This window comes from Numida meleagris, chromosome 5 (assembly GCF_002078875.1).
Source record: "Numida meleagris isolate 19003 breed g44 Domestic line chromosome 5, NumMel1.0, whole genome shotgun sequence".
Lineage (NCBI taxonomy): Eukaryota > Metazoa > Chordata > Aves > Galliformes > Numididae > Numida > Numida meleagris.
In genome coordinates, this window is record NC_034413.1 from 20,528,574 (window position 1) to 20,547,701 (window position 19,128).

The window sequence follows — 19,128 nt, forward strand, 5'->3', positions numbered from 1 at the left end:
GCATTAGATTTAACATCTTCATTTTGTGTTTTTAAGTACTTCTGTTTTTCATAATGGAAGTGCAAAGAATGGATGGTAAGGAGTAGCTTATTCTCAAACTTGCAATGAGAAGGAGCTGAAGCAAGTAGAGAGTCATATGTCTCTGTAAACCTTGTGCTGAACACTAAGGTGTAAAAAGTCAGGGGCCCACAGTGCTGTTAAAAGCCACACTGTGGTTTTATTACTGCATTTCCCAGAGTAGGAACTAATTATGAAGTTTCATAGAATTGCTGGGGTTGGAAGAGACCTCTAGAGATCACCTAGATCACCTCTAGAGATCATCCTTGCCAAAGAAGGCTCCCTAGGTAGGTTGTAGAGGAAAACAGCCAGGTGTGTTTTGAGTATTGCTGGGGAAAGGAGACTCTCCACAACCTCTCTGGCAGCCTGTTCCAGTGCTTTGTCACCCTCTAAGTAAAGTTTTTCCTCATGTTTGTATGGAACTTCCTGACCTCCGGTTGCCCCTTGTCCTGTTGCTGTGCACTGTTGAAAACAGCCTGGACCCATCCTCTTGGCTCCTGCCTATTAGATGTTTACATGCATTGATAAGATCCCCTCTCAGCCTACTCTTCTCCAGGTCTCTCAGCTGTTCCTCATACGGGAGATGCTCCAGGCCCTTATCATCTCTGTGGCGCTCCTCTAGACTCTCTGCAGAGGACTCCTGTCAGTATGCACTCCTGCACAGCATGTACCTGACAGCTGGCTGGCACCTCGCTGGCTGTGGGAGAGAGCTCGTAACGTCTGCTCATTCCAAGTTTTGCCTGGAGTGAACGGCTCTTCAGCAGCAAAGCTTGGAAGAGCCATAGTGTAGTTAGATGAGAACCAAACCTTGTGAAGCCAGATCTTTGAATTATATATCCTGCTGACAAATAGGAGATGGATGTAGCCTCAACTGTGTCAGACAAGAGCATTGGTTATACCAGACATGGAAACAGGAGCGTTTCCTGCAGAAACACTCAGAGCCATTCACTTTACCTCACTTTCACAGTAAACACTGAATATTTTCTCTCATCAATTTCAGTAGAAGTTGGAGTTGTCTAGTAGGGTTGAACATGGGAGCTGGTATGTTTAGTGCCTAACTTCAGTGATTTAGGCACACAGACTTGAACATTTTGAGTCCTTATTACCACTGAAGAAACACCGAGAGAAATCATTTCCAGTGGAGAAAACCATTCTTAAAAATCTGCTTCCTTCTTTTAAGAATTGAAAATGTGGCTACAAGGAATTGTTACAGAGATGACAGATGGCTAGACACACAAAAGGACACTTTCTAAATGTAAGTTGTCAAAAAAAGATGTTTCTGATGTTATCAGTTGAAGTGAAATATAGTTGTCCCATGGCTTCCTAGTAGTTAAAATACAACTCTTTTTTCCCCAAGGTCTGTCTGTCTTTTTGCTTTGGTTATTTCTCCTGCCTTGTAGTATGTTCTCTCTTATGTCTATTATATGTTTGCTTTTTTGACGTATTTCCACGCAGGATGTTACCAGTTGAAGTAATTGGCAGAAGTACTGCTTGGGCTTTAGCAAAAGTAAATAACACATCATCTGTAAATAAAGTATCCATTTGTTCTTCTTTGAAACATGCGTTATGGGTGGTAATTCAGCATTACTTGGAAGTGCTTCATCAAAGTTTCAAATTCAGGTGCAATAGGCATGGAGATGCCGTGGCAGGCATTTCAGAACTGAATTGACTGTTTATATGCTAAGGATCAGTGAATCTGCAAGGGCAATGAGGTTTTTGAAGGGGGATTTGTGTATATGTTTCCATTGTGTAAGTTGAGGGGATAGTAAATGCTTGTTAGGAGGGCACTGTAGTAAAGTACTAACTTCTTAACTTTTTGGAACCTATCTGTGTTTTATCCTGTTCCATTTACACTGCCTCGAGTACAATAACTTCTATAAGCTAGTAAGTAGCATATGTTGTATGCAAACAAAGATGAAATTCTTAAGTCAGGTGTGAGTATATCTTGCTATTTCAAAATACTAATGCACATTTGTAAACATCAGCTGTCCACACGGTACACAAGAGAATAAATCATTCTTGTGTATAGCAGTTTAAAATTGCCAAAGGAGAAGACAGGGTAACTCCATGGAATACAGTGTCTGAATGTATTAGTAGAAAACATTTTTGAATTTTGATTTAGTATTTATTGAATTTTTGTTTAGTGATGTGCACTATTGCTTGAAATCAGCTGCTCAGAAGTTATATGAGTTGCTGTGGTTGGTAGGGCACTGAAGTTAATTTGGGCTAACATACATAAAACAGAAGCTAGACCTCTTGCAGGAAGGGATCTTGGGAATCAGAGATGAAGAAGGAGAGGCAGACATAGCTTGCTCTGACTGCTTCAAAACTTGAAATGTAATCTTTTAGCTCTTACTTACTATTTCAGGGTCTTAACACTAATTGCAGAAATCCTTACCATGTGCAAACATTTAGAAAACCCTAATAAAACATTCAGATAGCGATGTTTTTGCTTTATGTTCTGTATTTGCTTGTGTATGGTTGTAGGGTTTGGGTTAGTTTTTGTTGTTCTCAGTTTAAGCCAGTAGAAATCATTAACACTTTCACTTATTGTAGAAGTAAGTTAGTTAACCTTTCTTACCATAGAAATACTTAAGGGCTAGGGTACTTCTTTAGCCCACTCACAGGTGCTTTAGATGTTCCCAGTACTTGCCAGTCCTTTGATTTGCCAGTCCTTTGGCTTCTGGAGGCTTTGTTAAGGGGTCAAACTGAGATCCTGTTGTTCTCTGTGAACATCAAAGACAGCCCATAAAATGCAGACTGTGTGCTTTTCCTGTCTGTTTTGGAAATATTCATTAGTTTAAATTTTCTGGTTTGTAAGAAATACAACTTAGCATGCTATTTAAATGAAAACTCTTAATTACTTCAGGACGATATTTTGTTTAATATAGGTGGGGCAGGATTCTCTAGTAGGGGCTGCTGTCAAAGGTATTTATATGTCTGTGGAGACTGTAACAGTGAATCTTTGGTTGTGTACTTATTCTGTGGTATAGTTCTAAGGTATGCAGTCTTTGACAGCTTTTGTTTTATTATGCTGTACTAAGCTGAACTATTTTAGAATCTGTTTATAACCTCAGTGTTCTGTTCAATTTTCATTTGTCTGCTCTGCAGACAGATGACCAGATTGCAAAAGATATTCTAGTTGTGGTCATTTAAAAAAAAAAAAAAAAAAAAGATTTTTACAGAGGTCTTAATGTTCTCTTACACTTGCCTGGCTTTGAATATGTGACCTTGCACTTCATGCTAAGGCATTTCATGCCGTTTCTATTTTCACACTTGAATAGTTCTCGAAGTCATTCAGTAATCTAAGGTTTTCTGCTTTTTTTATTGAGCTTCCTTGTAAGTAGATCTCATTAGCACTGTTCTGTGGCATTTCTCATTAGTATTTTGTTAGATCTGTCCCAGGGCTGATCTTGGAGGAGCTCCAGCATTAACTTGCTTGAAGCCTGATGATCCCTGTGTCGGCAGAACCCCTTGCCAGGCACCTCTGCCTTGTTACTTTCTTGGGATTCTCATACTCCTAGTTTCCATTTCTGTGGCTTCATTAATAGTTTCCTCTAAAGCATTAAATCAAATCGTTCAGTCAAGTCCAAATCTATTAAGTATCAAAGAAGAATGTCAGATTTGTCTGGCATAATCTACCCTTAGGAAGTTGGTATGGCATTTTTCCCACTTTCCTTTTATTTCCATATGTTTAATACAACTTTTCAAGAACGGTGGCTGTAATCTTGCATGATGTTGAGGTCACATTGCACATCTTCAGTTATCTGTATCATGTCTTTCTTTTTCTTAAATGTAAGAATGGTTTGTTACCATGTTTGCAGTACATGGTGTGTCAGTAGTCAGTCTATTGTATCCTATTATTTTTTTATAGATGCCAATTAATACGTGCAGGGAAAAAGCCAAAGTCTCTGAGGCAGGAATTTTCCATAAGAAATGATGCTTGGAAATGTGGACATTTTTCCAGTAGTGTTTGATGATTTTTTGTGAATATTTTCCATGTTCTTAATTCCTCAACTCTGTAAACTTAAATTAGTTTCTATTAAGTGAGAGAGTGATTGCTTTCCCTAATAAAATTCTGTTATTTTACTAATTTTGTGTCTGAAACATACTTTTTATTCTTCTCATTTATCTGTTTTGTGGAGCGAACACTTCCAAACTGATAGATAAGCATGAACAAAAAAAGCAGTAGTGTGGTTTAAAATCTTTAGTGGCTCGCTTAGGACAAATGGTAAGAAAAATCTGAAAGTAAAACAAATCTTCTCAGGAAATACTCTTGATTACTCAGGGCTTGGGATGGTGGTTAGGGCTTTCAAATTAGAATGCTGATTATAAGGCAGGCCCTGAAATTGCATGCCATCTTAACCAAAAATCTTACAGAGCTGCAGAATACTGCTGGAATAAAGGAAGAAAACAAGGCAAGTGAATGGTGAATAGGTGAATATGAGTAGGAAAGCAAAACTTAAGTAGCTGTTGGGCACACCATTATGAACTGATATTATGGGAATACATATAAAGTGGTTACTGCTTCTCTGGGAGGAACCTTGTAAGCTCCTGCTGGATCTGGCATGAGACTGGCATGTGGGAGCATGCTGCTGAGCTCACAGGGTAAGATGGGATGAGGGGTGGGAGCTGCTAAGTTCTCTGCTGCATCGTGAGATCTGCACAGAGGATCCTCTGGCCAACCCTCAGCCACTTTTTTCCATGAAGATGTGCTAGTGTACCTCTCCAAATCTTTGAGATGCCAAACTTCATCCTTGGCTTGTAAACTCACTGTTTTTTCCTCACCTGAGAAGCAGCCTGGCCATTTTTCCTAAAGGAAAGGGACTTGGACTGATTTTCTTAGGTGTGTTTGACAAGGAGAAAGTCTGTCTCCTGTTTCTTTTGGTGACTTGTGTTTGAATACAAATGTTGTTCCGTCAATTTGTGCCTTAGTAAATGTGTGGTATAAACACTTAAGTAAAATTATTACTCTCCTACGTGGTCCTAATCAAGAGTTAATTAAGCACACTGGGAAGATAGTACTTTGTGGATAATGGATCCCTGGCCTCTTTCTTCTTAAGAGGAAGGTATTCAGGGTGAAGTAAGTTAGTGAAATAATTTTTTTTCTTGCCCTATTAGTTTACTTACTCATCTCACTATTTATGATTTTGTGATTCTGTATATATTGTAAATCAGACAAAAGTATTGCAGACAGCATTTCTGAATGCTTGTTTTTTCTCTTCCACAAAGAAAAATTTAAGGAATCAGTGTTTTGTGAACTCTGTGACAGTGTATTAAACTAGAGTTTTGAGATGTAAAAATTGTTTTGTTTTTTTTTAACAAGATTTTTATGTAAGCAGTTCTAGTGCATGTGCTTATTTGCAGAAAATAAACCCCTAGTTTGAATTGTTAACTGAATGCAATAAATATTATTTTTAATTTACTTCATATCATACATATACTATCCCTTAAGCCAGTTATTTTGGATTAATTTAATCTCTTTTATAACAGCAGTGGATTTAAGGTCAATTTCGCACAATATTTAGTTGATAATGACCCTTGTTGCCATCAGAATAATGATGCTTTCATTAGCTGTTTGATGATGTTCTGTATATTCCAAAAACAGTGTTATAAAATAAACACTCTATTGTTTTGGTTTAAAATCAGTACTTGAAAGATTTTAAATTATTGAAGGTACAAGCAAAGGTATAGTCAAGATTATCATACTGTTTAAAAATTTGTTATAAATACTATTCTTCTCCTTAAAAAATTAGTTCAATTTTACACTGAACATAGTTAAACAATCACCAGAGCAATAGTAAACGTCAGTTAGAAGCTCCAAGTTATGTTGACCTTTGCAACCTGGGATTGTTCAGGGGATTTTTAAAACTGTTTATTTCTCTGCTTTTTCAGCAAATTTTCAGCTGAAATTGTTAGTTTGCTATTGTTGCTCATGTGAAATGGATTATTTAAAATCCAAAAACACATTCTTCAATAAAATGTTTGCCCCTAAGTCATGTATCTTCATATATGTAACTGCACACTTTCAACTGCATCACTCATTGACAGTAGAAAGTATCAGTGACAGTAAAAAGTATATCAGTGTAAAAATAATACTGATTATTGGCCATCTGCAGACCCCGATGCATCACTGTTATAATTCTCTTGCAGTACTGCAGTTACGGTAGTAGTAGTATATTTTATTTTGATCTTTCTAATGAATCATACAACACCTTTTGGAAAATCCAGTGCTGGAATACTTCCATCTAGAAGTCTTTGCCAAATGTAGTATTATTATTATAAAGTAGGTGTAACTTCCTTTGCCAATCACATTAGCTATGATAGCAGAATGGAATGCAAAGTTCTGGCAGCTGTTTGTTCTTTTATTCACTGTCTTTGATATCCCTTGCTTAGTCATTAGTATTTCCACAAACATTTAGCAGGTTAATGTGTCAACTGCATATCAGCTACAAACGTATTTTTGGCAGTCTTTCAAAGAAACTTTTCTTTTGTAGCTGAAAGAATCCAGTCTTCTATTTAGTATTTTAAAAATAACTTGGGTTTAGATTATGCAAACTGTAGCTTAAAACTGAACATAGGTATCACAGTATTTATGAAGTATGTAAGAATATATTAGTTTTAATTTATTGTGGAAACTTAAAAAAAAACCCAACACATTATCAACAAATCTGATGTCATTGTTTTTCACTCTGCTCTGTAACTTTGACTCTGCCCTATATTCTTGAGTGAAAAAATAAGAAATTCACAAAAAGCCAAGACTTTGTTATTCTGCCTGTGCCATTGAGCTGTTGATTTGTTCCTCAGCACTGCACCCTCCTGGAACTTTTGTCCCACCATGTGATTTTTCCTTTTTTCCTTCTCTTGAAATGTTATATGCCATTATGAGTGCAGCTGTGATGATCTGAAAAAACTGACTTTGTAAATGGACTGGCTTCAGGCTTCTTTTTGTTAATCTTGTTTTAAACCATGTAGCACACCACTGTTTGCATGGAAGGCTGCAGATAGGGGAAGCTCCTGTTAATGTGTGTGTAGATGAGTTCTTTGACTGATCCAGATCTCAGACTCTGCATGTTTGAAAAAAGTCATTTCATCTTCCAAGCACATGATGTAATTCCATCCTTCCCGAGCCTTGTGGTAGGCATTGAGTTCAGAAGATAATAAATAGTAATACTGGCTGTATATGTAGTAGTTATTATAGTTGAATATTATTGTGGCTAATTTTGAGTAAGAACATTCTTTTTTGTATGATGTATAGTGAAATAAATATTAAAGTGTGGTTTATTATCTGCTACTTTTTTGAACCGTGTTTTAAACTTTCACTGGAGTTCAGTTTAAAATGTACAAATTGAAAATTATTTCATAATTTTTTATCAAAAAATTATTTCAATTTCTAGGAGGTGTACTGAAGACAATGATTTTATGTATTCAGATGGAAGCAGCAAGGTTTTATATGTGTGTATTGGAATGATTTATTGTGATTGACTGAACAAATTTTACCCATGTACAAGTAACAATAGCTTGGGCTTCTTCCAGGTACATTCATTTAGTTAGTACAGTTCAAGGAGACCTTGTCTTGGCATAATGGGTTGTTCAAGGAAGAACAATTTGTGATTGCGTTCCAAGTAGCTACACGACTTTGGGTGGTGTACTCTCCCAGACAGAAGAACAGAATTTTTACAGGGGAAACCAGCTAAGTATTCTACTGCTGACATGCTTGTAAGTGAGCAAATAGCACTCTCCTGCCATAAAGTCTGTTATACAAAAGCTGCTTGTTACAATAAAGAAGATGCATCTTGAGATGTATGTAAGCTGCTCAAGTGGTGAAATAAAATTTCAAACTAGTGTAGAATGCTCAGTTGTGAGTAGTATAGTTAGAATTACTTTGGTATTTTATAGTAGTTTACCTCTTACTGAAACATGAGGGTTTTTATTGTTTTTGTTTTTTTTTATTACCAGGAATTTCATGTGTGCTTTCAAACTGTGAATTCCATAAATCCACTGATCCCCATGTATTGGACAGAAGTTTTTAGGACACTCTAAGTGGGATTCATCATTGCATGCTGTCAGTTGTCAGAAATCACCGCTGTGCTGTGGAGTTCTTTTTGAATTTTCTCTTCTGTTTTTGTTCTTTCTCTGTGTATAGGAATGCAATCTGCTGATCTTAACTTTGGTATGAACTAACTGGCAGTGCTGTGGGCTGACAGTTTAATAACAATTCAAGAAGGTTTTTGTTTGTCTTTTTTAAAAGTGTCTGAAGTGTTTGGGGAGTAAGCCTAGACTTCTGTGTCAAGTGTTATTTTGTGCAGTTTTTCTTTTATTTTTTTTGAAGCTTAATTTTGAAACACTTTGAGGGTTTTTTTTTTTTTAATACTGCTATCTTTTGTTCAGACTTCAGCAATTGCTAAGAGATGCATAATGGATTAGCAAGGAAATTAGATACACTTCTTTGCCTAAGGAATGCTACTTTTGGCTTTTAGTAGAGGAAAACTTCTATTTTAAAAAAGAAAAAATTGAAACAATTATACTACAAGTCACATTTAATTGCAGGAATGACTGTAACAACATTGTTTTCCTACATTTGTTGCCATAAACTTTCCAAAATATTAAAATACTGATTTAGACGGGGATTTTAACAAATGCATTTTGGAAAATGAAGTGTTTTTTCTGGCTTGTGTGCAAAAAGCCCTAGAAGGTATGCTGGTGCTGGAGCTGTGCTGTAGAGGCAACTCAGCAAAATCATTGCTGCCAAAGTGAACTTCCAGTATTGCTAAATCTACAAGCAGTCCTCACAGTGGACAGTTAGTTCTCCTTTTTGTAGGGGTAACCTGAAAACCTGATAAATCTGCACGTACACCCACAAAGCGTGATACTGGTCTGTTCAGAAAGGTTCACTGCACATGAGGAATACTACTTGGCTCTATATCATTCTATTTCTTGGGGGTTGGCAGTGGAACAGGAGCAGCTACTGAGTAGGTTGACCTGAAGTAACTGAATTCAGGTTTATTTCTAATTTATTCTTTGAAGGATGCTACTGAAGAGTGTTTGTCTATGGGTGTCCAAGTGATATAAAAGTAGTTATTGGCTTGTAAGTCATCCATAGAAAGAAAATTAAGAAAGAAAAACCTTGAATGCTGTATGGAATCGTTATAGTAGATATATAAGTAGATAAATGCTTCCATGAGAAAACTGGAGAGGTCTCATAATGAAGAATCTTCATTACCAGTTAGCATTTCATTAGTAGCAATACTAGCCTTGTTAGGCTCAATTTTACCTTTGTCAGTGCTTTCCATATCTGATAAGTTGATGGCTAGGGGTTTGCTCCTTGAAAATTGATTTCAGTGTCAAATCCAGCACGTAACAGATTTCAGATTCACAAAAATCAGGATATCCTTCTGTGATAGGTTGATTTATTTTAAGGAATCTGATAGCAAAGTTAAAAATGACAAAAAAACCCAAAAGGATAAACAAAATGATAAATACAGTAACAATGGCAGTGATGACAGCGAGCCCCCATTCAGATGATGTTAAGAAGTGGCAATACACAATCCACGCATTCTCCTTAGAACGATCCCACCTCAGAGAGACAGAATGCTTACTGACCGTCTTGTATCATGATTCCACAGGACTTTCATAGGACATCACCTATAATTTGGTACATAGGAAGATATGCATTAGAGTATCTACACAGGTGGCCTGCTGCCAGGGATGGGCTGCTTTTAGCTTTCTGAAACATGTTGCTTAGCCCCGTTTTAATCTGATTTAAAATAGCACTGATTACATTGCTGCCATGTTAATGAGAATATTAAACAATAAATAAACAAACCTCTGGTTTCTATAGCAAAACACACAACAACAAAAAAAACATAGTAAAAAGTATATCAAGTCTTGACAGCGTTTTCCAGAGTGTGCATTATGTCATGTTAATAAAGGGATGAATGCTTTCTGCACCATTAAAATAATGCATTTGCAGAAATAATTTTACCCAACACCTGAACGATTTAACTTAATTTCAGCTTGCTGCTCTTAATATAAATTGTTTTGGTTTTATTCAAGTAGATTTTGTACCTAAATTGATGAAAAAGAAATGCAGTTGCATTTTCTTGGGATTAAAAAGTAATGAGATTGATACAAAAATCCTATGCCTAGGCAGTAATTTTATACCAGTATTTGCAATGATCTGATCTATTCAGTTTCAAATTGCTTTACAGTTGTTAATGAATGTCCTCACAGCCCACTGAGGAGCAATATATTTGTATTCTTAAGATTAAAGCTAGAATTGTCATACTGTGTGTAACAATTTAACAGAATCAAGATAATAGTGGCACATTCTCTTTTCATCCGTACTGGTATAATACCACTGAAATCTGTCAGGTTCCACCAGTGTAAGTATGAGCAGAAAACTGGCTTTTAGATTAAAAGAATCAGAACCACTTAAGAATTTGTTCTGGAAAATTAAAAGCAGTGAGTTAACCTTTTATATATTTGTTACCTTTTACATCAAGAAAAACGATGTTATACCAATTATAAATGGCGAGTATTTTAATATTGATGGTTGTACTTATCTGAGAGTTGATTTATGGACAGATTATGCTCTTAATGAAGTTTAGAATCTTTTTTATTGTTGCTTCAGATATTCTAATGTCTTTGCATTTTTTTCATACATTCAGTGCCTTAAGCTAGTTTCCTGCTTCTGTTTTAAGTAGCATTTCCAAATCTTGCGTGTAATATTACAAATACAAATTTGCCTTGGATGTCATTTTAGCTTGGCAGCCTCCTAATCTGTGTTCCTCTGCCTCTATAGAGAATCAGTAGATGGAATTACAAGTTGTTATCCATGGAAAATCATGTAATGATGTAATTAACTTAAGTAGAACAGCCAGCAGTAATTACAATATCCAAGAAGTCCAGAAAGAATCCATATCCCAAGAGTTCATAGTCTCAATTTTTAGTTTGAAAACTCTTCATTTTCAGTTTTCCTTAGATATTAGGTTAAATACATTTGTCTTTGTACTTTTTAATGTGATGAATTTTGTGTTGTGCAAAAAATGTATATATAGAGAGACTAAAGTAATAACAGGATAATGTTAGACACAGATTAATTAGCACCTATGCATTTAAGGTTTCAAATTAAGTACATGCTACCTGATACATAGGATTCACAGTTAGCATCTTCTGCAGCTGGTGAAAGCAAGATATGGGATGATTGGCTTGTCCAGTGCTGCTGAAAGCACTCAGTGCTCCTGAGCATAAAACAGAGATTGTTGAATTACACTGTTACTTAAACTGTTTTACCTTTTTTTGTTTTGGCTTCTATAAAGCATACATAAAATATTTCTTTAAAGAAATAATGGACTATTATATATGCTCAGATGGAGATACTTTATGACAGTTTTATTATGAAGAGTTAATAATTCTGCATGTTTGGAATGGCCCATGGGGGTGAAAATGGGGTCTGGGGGGAAAGAGGGAATGGGGAATCAGACATATGGATTAATAAAGTTAACGTATTTCCAGTGAATCAGCTGAAGATTTCTGTCTCTTTTAGTAGCCTATGGTATCTTCAATGACATGTATACGCCTAGAGTGTGTCACGCCAAATTCTGTCTACAAGAGACTTTCATCTATTATTTTTTGAACAGTTACTGACTACAACACTACTAGTAACGTAAAGGTTCTACAGCACGTTTCAAAAATCCATTCCTTCTCCCTTTCTTCAGTGATAGCTATTCTACCTCTTGTTTTTCAAAATCAAGTTGTGAATTGGCATCTCAAAATACAGGAAAATGTAGATGAGAAAATCCTAAACTTGTGAATTTGGATAATAGAAGAGTACATTTTCAGTGCTGATCATATTGTCCATATTTAGAGGAATTCTTGCTACTAGTAGGATCATATGAGTGAAGTGAAATGTGGATTGCTGAATGAGGGTTCGGTAAGGGACCACTTGTGGTTTATATTTGAGTGATTTAAAGAGTTACCTGATCTTCAGCAACTCTGAATGCATGAGGCAGCTCTTCAGTAACTTGAATATTTGGGCGGTAGCTGTAATGAAATACTATTTTGAGCAAAGCTCTATTTATTATTTCTCTATATATTTATATATAGAATCATAGAATCATAGAATTAGCTAGGTTGGAAAAGACCTACAAGATCACCCAGTCCAACCATCCACCTACCACCAACATAACCCCACTAAACCAGGTCTCTCAACGCTATATCTAAACGTTTCTTGAACACCTCCAGGGACGGCGACTCAACCACCTCCCTGGGCAGCCTGTTCCAGCGTCTGACCACTCTTTCAGAAAAGTAGTATTTCCTAATGTCCAGCCTAAATCTCCCCTGGCGCAACTTGAAGCCATTCCCCCTCGTCCTGTCACTAGTTACAAGAGAGAAGAGGCTGACCCCCAGCTCACTACAACCTCCCTTCAGGTAGTTATAGAAAGTGATAAGGTCTCCCCTGAGCCTCCTCTTCTCCAGACAGAACAATCCCAGCTCCCTCAGCCGCTCCTCATCAGGCCTGTGCTCCAGACCCCTCACCAGCTTCGTCGCCCTCCTCTGAACACGCTCCAGGGCCTCAATGTCTTTTTTGCAGTGAGGGGCCCAAAACTGGACACAGTACTCGAGGTGGGGCCTCACTAGGGCTGAGTACAGAGGGAGAATGACTTCCCTACTCCTGCTGGCAACACTATTTCTGATACAAGCCAGGATGCCATTGGCCTTCTTGGCCACCTGGGCACACTGCTGGCTCATGCTCAGCCGAGCGTCGACTAATACCCCTAGGTCCGTTTCCTCCATACAACTTTCCAGCCACTCTGCCCCAAGCCTGTAGCACTGCCTGGGGTTGTTGCGGCCAAAGTGCAGGACCCGGCACTTGGTCTTGTTGAACCTCATCCCGTTGGCTTCAGTCCAGAGATCCAGCCTGTCCAGATCTCTCTGTAGGGCCTCTCTACCCCCAGGCAGATCGACACTTCCTGCCAGCTTGGTGTCGTCTGCAAACTTACTGAGGGTGCTCTCAATGCCCTCATCCAGGTCATCAATAAAGATATTGAAAAAATTATGTTTAATTAAAATAATAATTTTTAAAATTTTAATAATAAAAATATTATGTTTAATATTTATATGTAATATGAGGGCTGCTCCAAAAGTAATACCTCCTATTTTATTATGCTGGCCCATGATCTCAGAGTTTGAAGATGGTGGAGCACGTTGCCTGTTTTGGCTGGGCTGTCTTACTACACCTACCACATAGTCCAGATTTGGTGTCTTCTGTTTGTGCTGATGAAAGTTGGACTGTATAGGCAACCTTTTCCTAGAAACACCACCATCATAGCAGTTGTGAAACAGTGGGTCACCTCTGTTGGTGCAGGTGTTTATGAGTGCAGCATGCAGGCTCTTGTTCATCACTGGTGAAAGTGCACAGCTAAAGGTGGTGACTATGTTGAAAAATGATGTCTTGTAGCTGAGAATTTGCTCTATCAAATAGTGTTATTGTGCTCTTTGTAGTTGCTGCCATGGAAATAAAGAGGAGGCATTACTTTCAGAGCAGCATAAGTATGTACTACAAACCATAGTGAGATATTTATCATCTGTCTATCTATCTCACTGTGATTTGTTATCATTACAGGAATTCCATATACAATGCATTCTTCTTTTTCTATCTTCGCAGTTAAAAAAAAAAAGAGAGAGAGACATGGTAGAGAGACACAGTACACCATGTTATACTTGATAAATTGTTCAAGATTTAGCATTTTACTGTTACTCAAGCTTTAATGCAGATATGTCACTTTTATTTTTTTAAAACTTTACAAGAGATTCTTTCTTACGAGTGCGCTGCACGCGATACCAATCCTTGATGTGGATGTTTTTATCATAACTGTTTTAGTTTAGTTCGATAGGAACTCTATACATGCATTGTAGATTATACTGGGTAGCTGGATTTTCTTTTGTTGGTATTTTTAATATTGAATTAATGAAGCTATACACACATGCTTGCAGATACTTCTTTATGTAAAATTAAAAATAAATTACCAAATGAAAAGATAACATATACAAGGTTGCACTTGGTCTGAATTTGATCCCATTTGCATCTACATAAATCGTGCACAACTCTATTGAAGTGAATAAATTTACATCAATGCAAAATTGGATTAATTGAGATCACAATCACGTTTGTTTGGCTTTCCAGCTTCTCAGAGGAAACTGGAAAAGGAAGTCTTTAACTTCAAAATACAACTCATGTTGACTGATTTAAATAAACTTTCCAAGAATATTAACTGGATCAGGGCTGTATGGTTACCAACAAAGCATTCTCCTCCTTTTTGTTTCATGTATTCATTGCATCTTTCTGTTAATTTTGAATTTAGAGTTTGAAAGAAATATTTCCCATTGTATAAATGACAAGACTAAGTTCAATTCCCCTGTGAATCAAAACCGACTTTCTAGTAAATGTAAAATTTCCTTAGCTTCCATTTGTGCCAGATGAGGTCTGGGAGCTGTTGCTGATGCTGAGCTGATCGTGGCAGGTGTCAAGTCTCTTAGTTGCAGCTGAAGTCAGGAAAACCAACTTGAAGAGCAATTTGCAGTCCTTTTTCAGGAATACGCAGGAGTTGCTGACTATATTATCTGTTCTGTGAAAATTATTTGAACTTAGCACACAGTTTGAGCTATGTGCCAAGTTATTCAGGTACTGCCAATCACTGCTTTCAGCTGCATGCAGTTATTTGTGACTTCTGTTGTCCATTTTGCTTAAAGAAAAAGAAAATTTTGTTAAAGTTGCTCACGGGTATAAAAATTATCATGAAAGAAAGGAGTATCAGTTCAGAAGTAATCACAAGTTACACTGATGAACTGCATTTTGCTGTTTTGCTTGTTATCTTGGGAATCAGAACAGAATATCTTGACAGTTTATGACAAACAGAAGCCTTCTTAAGAATTGGTTTTCACAAAGATATTGCTTGTGTCCCACCACAGCAAATCTGAAGGTGTTGTGGGTGAAACCAGCAAGGGGAAAAGGAAGTGGTTCTTGTGAACCAGTCCGATTACAGTGCAGTATTTATGTGCTTAAGAAATAGGAAAGATGAAATTGTCACCACTCAGTTATTAGTGAGTGGAATAAAAACCATTTGGTTTTTGGATGATACTGGCTCAGGAACAACATGCCATCCCTCCCATAAGCAGTTAAGCAAGAGTATTGGACACGGTGGCAGCCAGGCCCTGTGCTCCCAGGATGCACCCCTGTGGCTGCTGGGCACTGCTGGCCGGGGTGCTCTGCATCCAGCATGGAGGGAAGGCATTTCTGTCTGGGGCTGTGGGAGGAGTACAGGGATAATACAGATAGGAGAGGCCAGTCCTGATGCATTAATTCCTCGTGGATATGCTAAACCTAATACCACCTTTCTCAGGTTTGTCTTCCTTATTCAGAGGGCTCCTAGTTTAGTGAGGGAAAACCCTGAAGAGGAGAAACAACAGATTTTTGTTGTATTTTTAACTTGTACTGGAAGCCATGCTGTACATTTAAAACAGAATTTAAGCTGAATTTGCACCCTCTGATTGTGTGGATGTCTGTTTTTTCATTTGTTTGGTTTCTGTTTGATTTCTTTTCTTAAAAGTTTGCTCTTTTATATTGCTAATCCCATTACTCAAACTTGTTCGGAGCTCCTGGAACATTTCCTCTTTCGCACTCCCATCAAGGAAGCAGTCAGGTTCTGGCTGATTTGAGAATTTCTCCACCGGTGCTGTTAGCTCTAAGTGGCAGCCAATTAGTTGTCTTCCTGACTTGATTGTCTGCCGTTGTGGCATGGTGTGACAGGCTCTCATTTAGGCTTCTGTTTACCATCTGTAAACAAGCTCCTGAGCTCCTGTTACCTGTGAGCCTTCTCTCTCATATCTGTGAGACACATCAGTTTCTAGTGGGCAACTCAGATTCATTCATTTTTTTTTAATCTAGGTTATATATCCCATTTCTTCAAAACAGTGAGGCACTACTGAAGCTTTGCCAAAAATCTTTTTTCATATAAGTGCGGGCACGCTTAATGACATCTCAGGGATGTCTCTGTTAAAGCATTTTGCAGATTTTTTTTTTTTTTTTTTTTGCCTGGAGTTGATCCACTTTCTCCCTTCCCTGCCCACCCCTCTGTTAGGCCTTATGTTTGGGTGTCTGTGTCCTGTTGTGACTATTAGGTAAACTTCTAAGGTTCACATAGTATTGGAATTGGCCATTGTGGGAGTGAGATTTCGAAATGAACTATTAAGTGAATAAAAAATGAAAGTTATTTAATAGTAAGCAAAAATCCTTTGAAATGTACTTTCTGTAGACGTATTCACAATTAGCCTTTCCCATCTCTTTGGACAAAAAAGATTAGGATTCAGAAATGGAAGGGAGAAGTACATTTCACACTACCCGCTACTTGTTGCTGTGGCAACATAGATACATCATTTTAAAAGGAAGCATTTTCAGCATTTGGTATAGATAACATGTTGTCTTTCTTGCTATTTCACATTAAGATACAGGATTATGATTCATCAAGTTCTTAAAATTACAACACATTCATGTGAAATGTAATGTATGTTATATGCTATGTTTGTAAAATGTTTATAGTGGTAAATTAGTAAAAAGGGAGATTTCTAATTGCTCAGGAATGCCTCATAAATGAAGGGTTTGCTGTGATGAGAAAAATTACAGTGTGTTACAAGCACTTTGGTAAATAGTTGAACGTATTGGGAATTCTTGACGACAGACAGATGAAGACCTGCCACTTGAAAAATTCCCTTGCCTTAAATGCTTTCTAACTTCAGTAGTCAAAAGCTGTTAAGCTTTAAGTGCTTTGTCATATTTGTGGGCTTTTATGGCAGAAGAGCAGAGCAGACAGCAATGATGATGGAAAACGATGGTAGGTAGACTTAAAATACTATGAAGCATAGAGACAATTGTATGTAATGCCTGGAATTGAAACCTTTCTGAATGAAATGATCAGCCACATGTGCCACCCTTACGGACCCTGGAAAAAGAAGAGAAGAAATGTACCCTATTGCTAACTGCGCATGAAATTGCAGTGTTAGGAGATATTGACCAGATGTTTCAATCTCAACAAATAGCTTGTTATGTGACTGAGTGAAAATCTCTCTGCTGCTTTGATCACATACACCTTAAAGGAAGAAGTAATTTAATAGAGGCTGTCAGAGTTCATCATTGTCAATAAACTTTGACTTGACCTTTGCCATCTGTTTTTGATACTATTGCCAATAGAAGCTGATAGGCAGCTGTTTACAGTTTGTGTTTTATGAACTCTATACTGCCAGACAATGGAAGTTGTCTCTTCACTTGTGGATTTTTTTGCTGTGATTCGGTGTGTGGGTGTATTCACTGAGCCTGCTCCTCATCTTGCAAGGAAGTGAGAATGACATGTGCTTGCATTTCAGAAAGGAAGACTTAAGTTTATACATATGCAAAATTGTTTGTGAAGTATCCTAAAATGTCATTTTGCAACAATATCATTCACAGATTAGTACGTAAATAAACATGCAGTTTATAGTATAAAGTTTTAAGGCATTTTTGAAATCCTTCTCAGTGTTCCCTGTGTCTCCATGAAGTAAGTGCTAATTCAGTACAGGCAATGTAGGCTGAGGCACAGTGAGCAGCACTGTGCAGTTGCACCGTGAGTCAGTCTTATTGTACCCAAGAATGAACATACATTTTGTTGCTTATGATAGTATGTTTCATTAACACACCACAGCTTTTGACCATGCAGAATAATGTCTTTTTTAATGCTTACTTTGTCACTTTGTCATGTTTCACACAATGATCAGTGATGAATTTAGTATCTTTGAGTTCTTTTACTGATAAAGGTACTTACCTAAAGTCTTTACCTTGTACACAGCTTTGTAATGTTAGCAAATGTCTTAATAAGCAGTTGTATATACTGAAACAGCTAGGGAAGAGACCTGCTAAACCTAGGGTTCTTACCATTGTGATAGCCTTCGTTTAACTGTGCAAGTGATGAATGGGCACAACCAGTCGTGTTTTGTAGGTGTATCTTCCTTTACGTGATTTTGAGAAGGGATCACATTCATATTGGGATCAAACACGGAGGTGAGTGATGCTCCAGGTTGTGGGATTTGCAGTGGGAAGGAACTCGAGGCCAGCCACAGTCTCTGTTATGTGCTTTGCAAAATCTTGCAGGAACCTTTTTGCCTTTGATCTCAAATAACATGTATCAAACTTCAGAGGAGAGGGTGCAGCACTTCAGGTGTTGGAGGCAGAACTGTTGCATTAGAAATACAGGATAAGAGGGTGAGGGAGTATCAGAGTTAGCAGTCTAGCCTGGCCCATATTTAAGGGGTGGAATAAAAGAGCTATCTTTGGCTAGTCACATTGAAATATTGAAATATGGCTTTGACTTGTTTAATGTGATTGTATTTTCTTGTATAGCAAGAAGCTTAGAAACTAGACGAAAAATAAAGGAGCATTTAAGCAGATGAAGGGCAAGAGGGGAAGAATAGGAAGTGGAATACAACGGAACAGTTATTTGTACAATAGATTGTTAAGAGGCAGTTTGTTAGCTTTGTTTTTTTTTTAATGTACAAGTGAATTCTCCTGGATGATTAACCTTTTGATAGACATGTTAATTTGAAAAGCTACAGCGAAATGCAGCTTGAGGCACAACACTAAGACTAACTGATATTCCTGTGCAGGGATTTGGATAGTAAGTGATGAACTAAATCCTGATGAGATGTAGGTATTGGTCTCAGTGCAAGGATTTAGCTAGTCTTTCTTTTACAAAATATTATCGCTTTTATCTCATTTGACTGGAAGTTGCTTGAGGGTGTTGTCATGCATTTTAACAATATCATTTCCTCATGCAAGGTTTGGCAGCTTCAGCTAATCATGGAGAAATTACTGTACAGGACATAGGGCTCTTTTTTTGCAAGTCTGCTTTTATAAAGATAAGCTTATTTTTTCCTTTTCCATTTTTTTCTTATATAGCCATTATGTGATAATAGCCATTGCAGTCTTTAAATGTTTATCATTAAAGAAGAGAAAAAAAGATTCCAAAGGTGTTGGAATGAAAA

General features: G+C 37.3%; 1 protein-coding gene and 1 long non-coding RNA gene across 4 annotated transcripts in view; both read left to right on the forward strand.

The window, feature by feature from the left end:
- The window catches only part of ADK (adenosine kinase), a 279,987-nt gene that overhangs the window by 102,787 nt on the left and 158,072 nt on the right, over nt 1-19,128 (forward strand). The gene's annotated exons all lie outside the window — the stretch shown is intronic.
- On the forward strand, nt 7,521-8,701 carry LOC110399477. The gene is made up of 2 exons (XR_002439227.1): nt 7,521-7,776; nt 8,017-8,701. It is a non-coding gene; the product is annotated as an uncharacterized LOC110399477 (long non-coding RNA).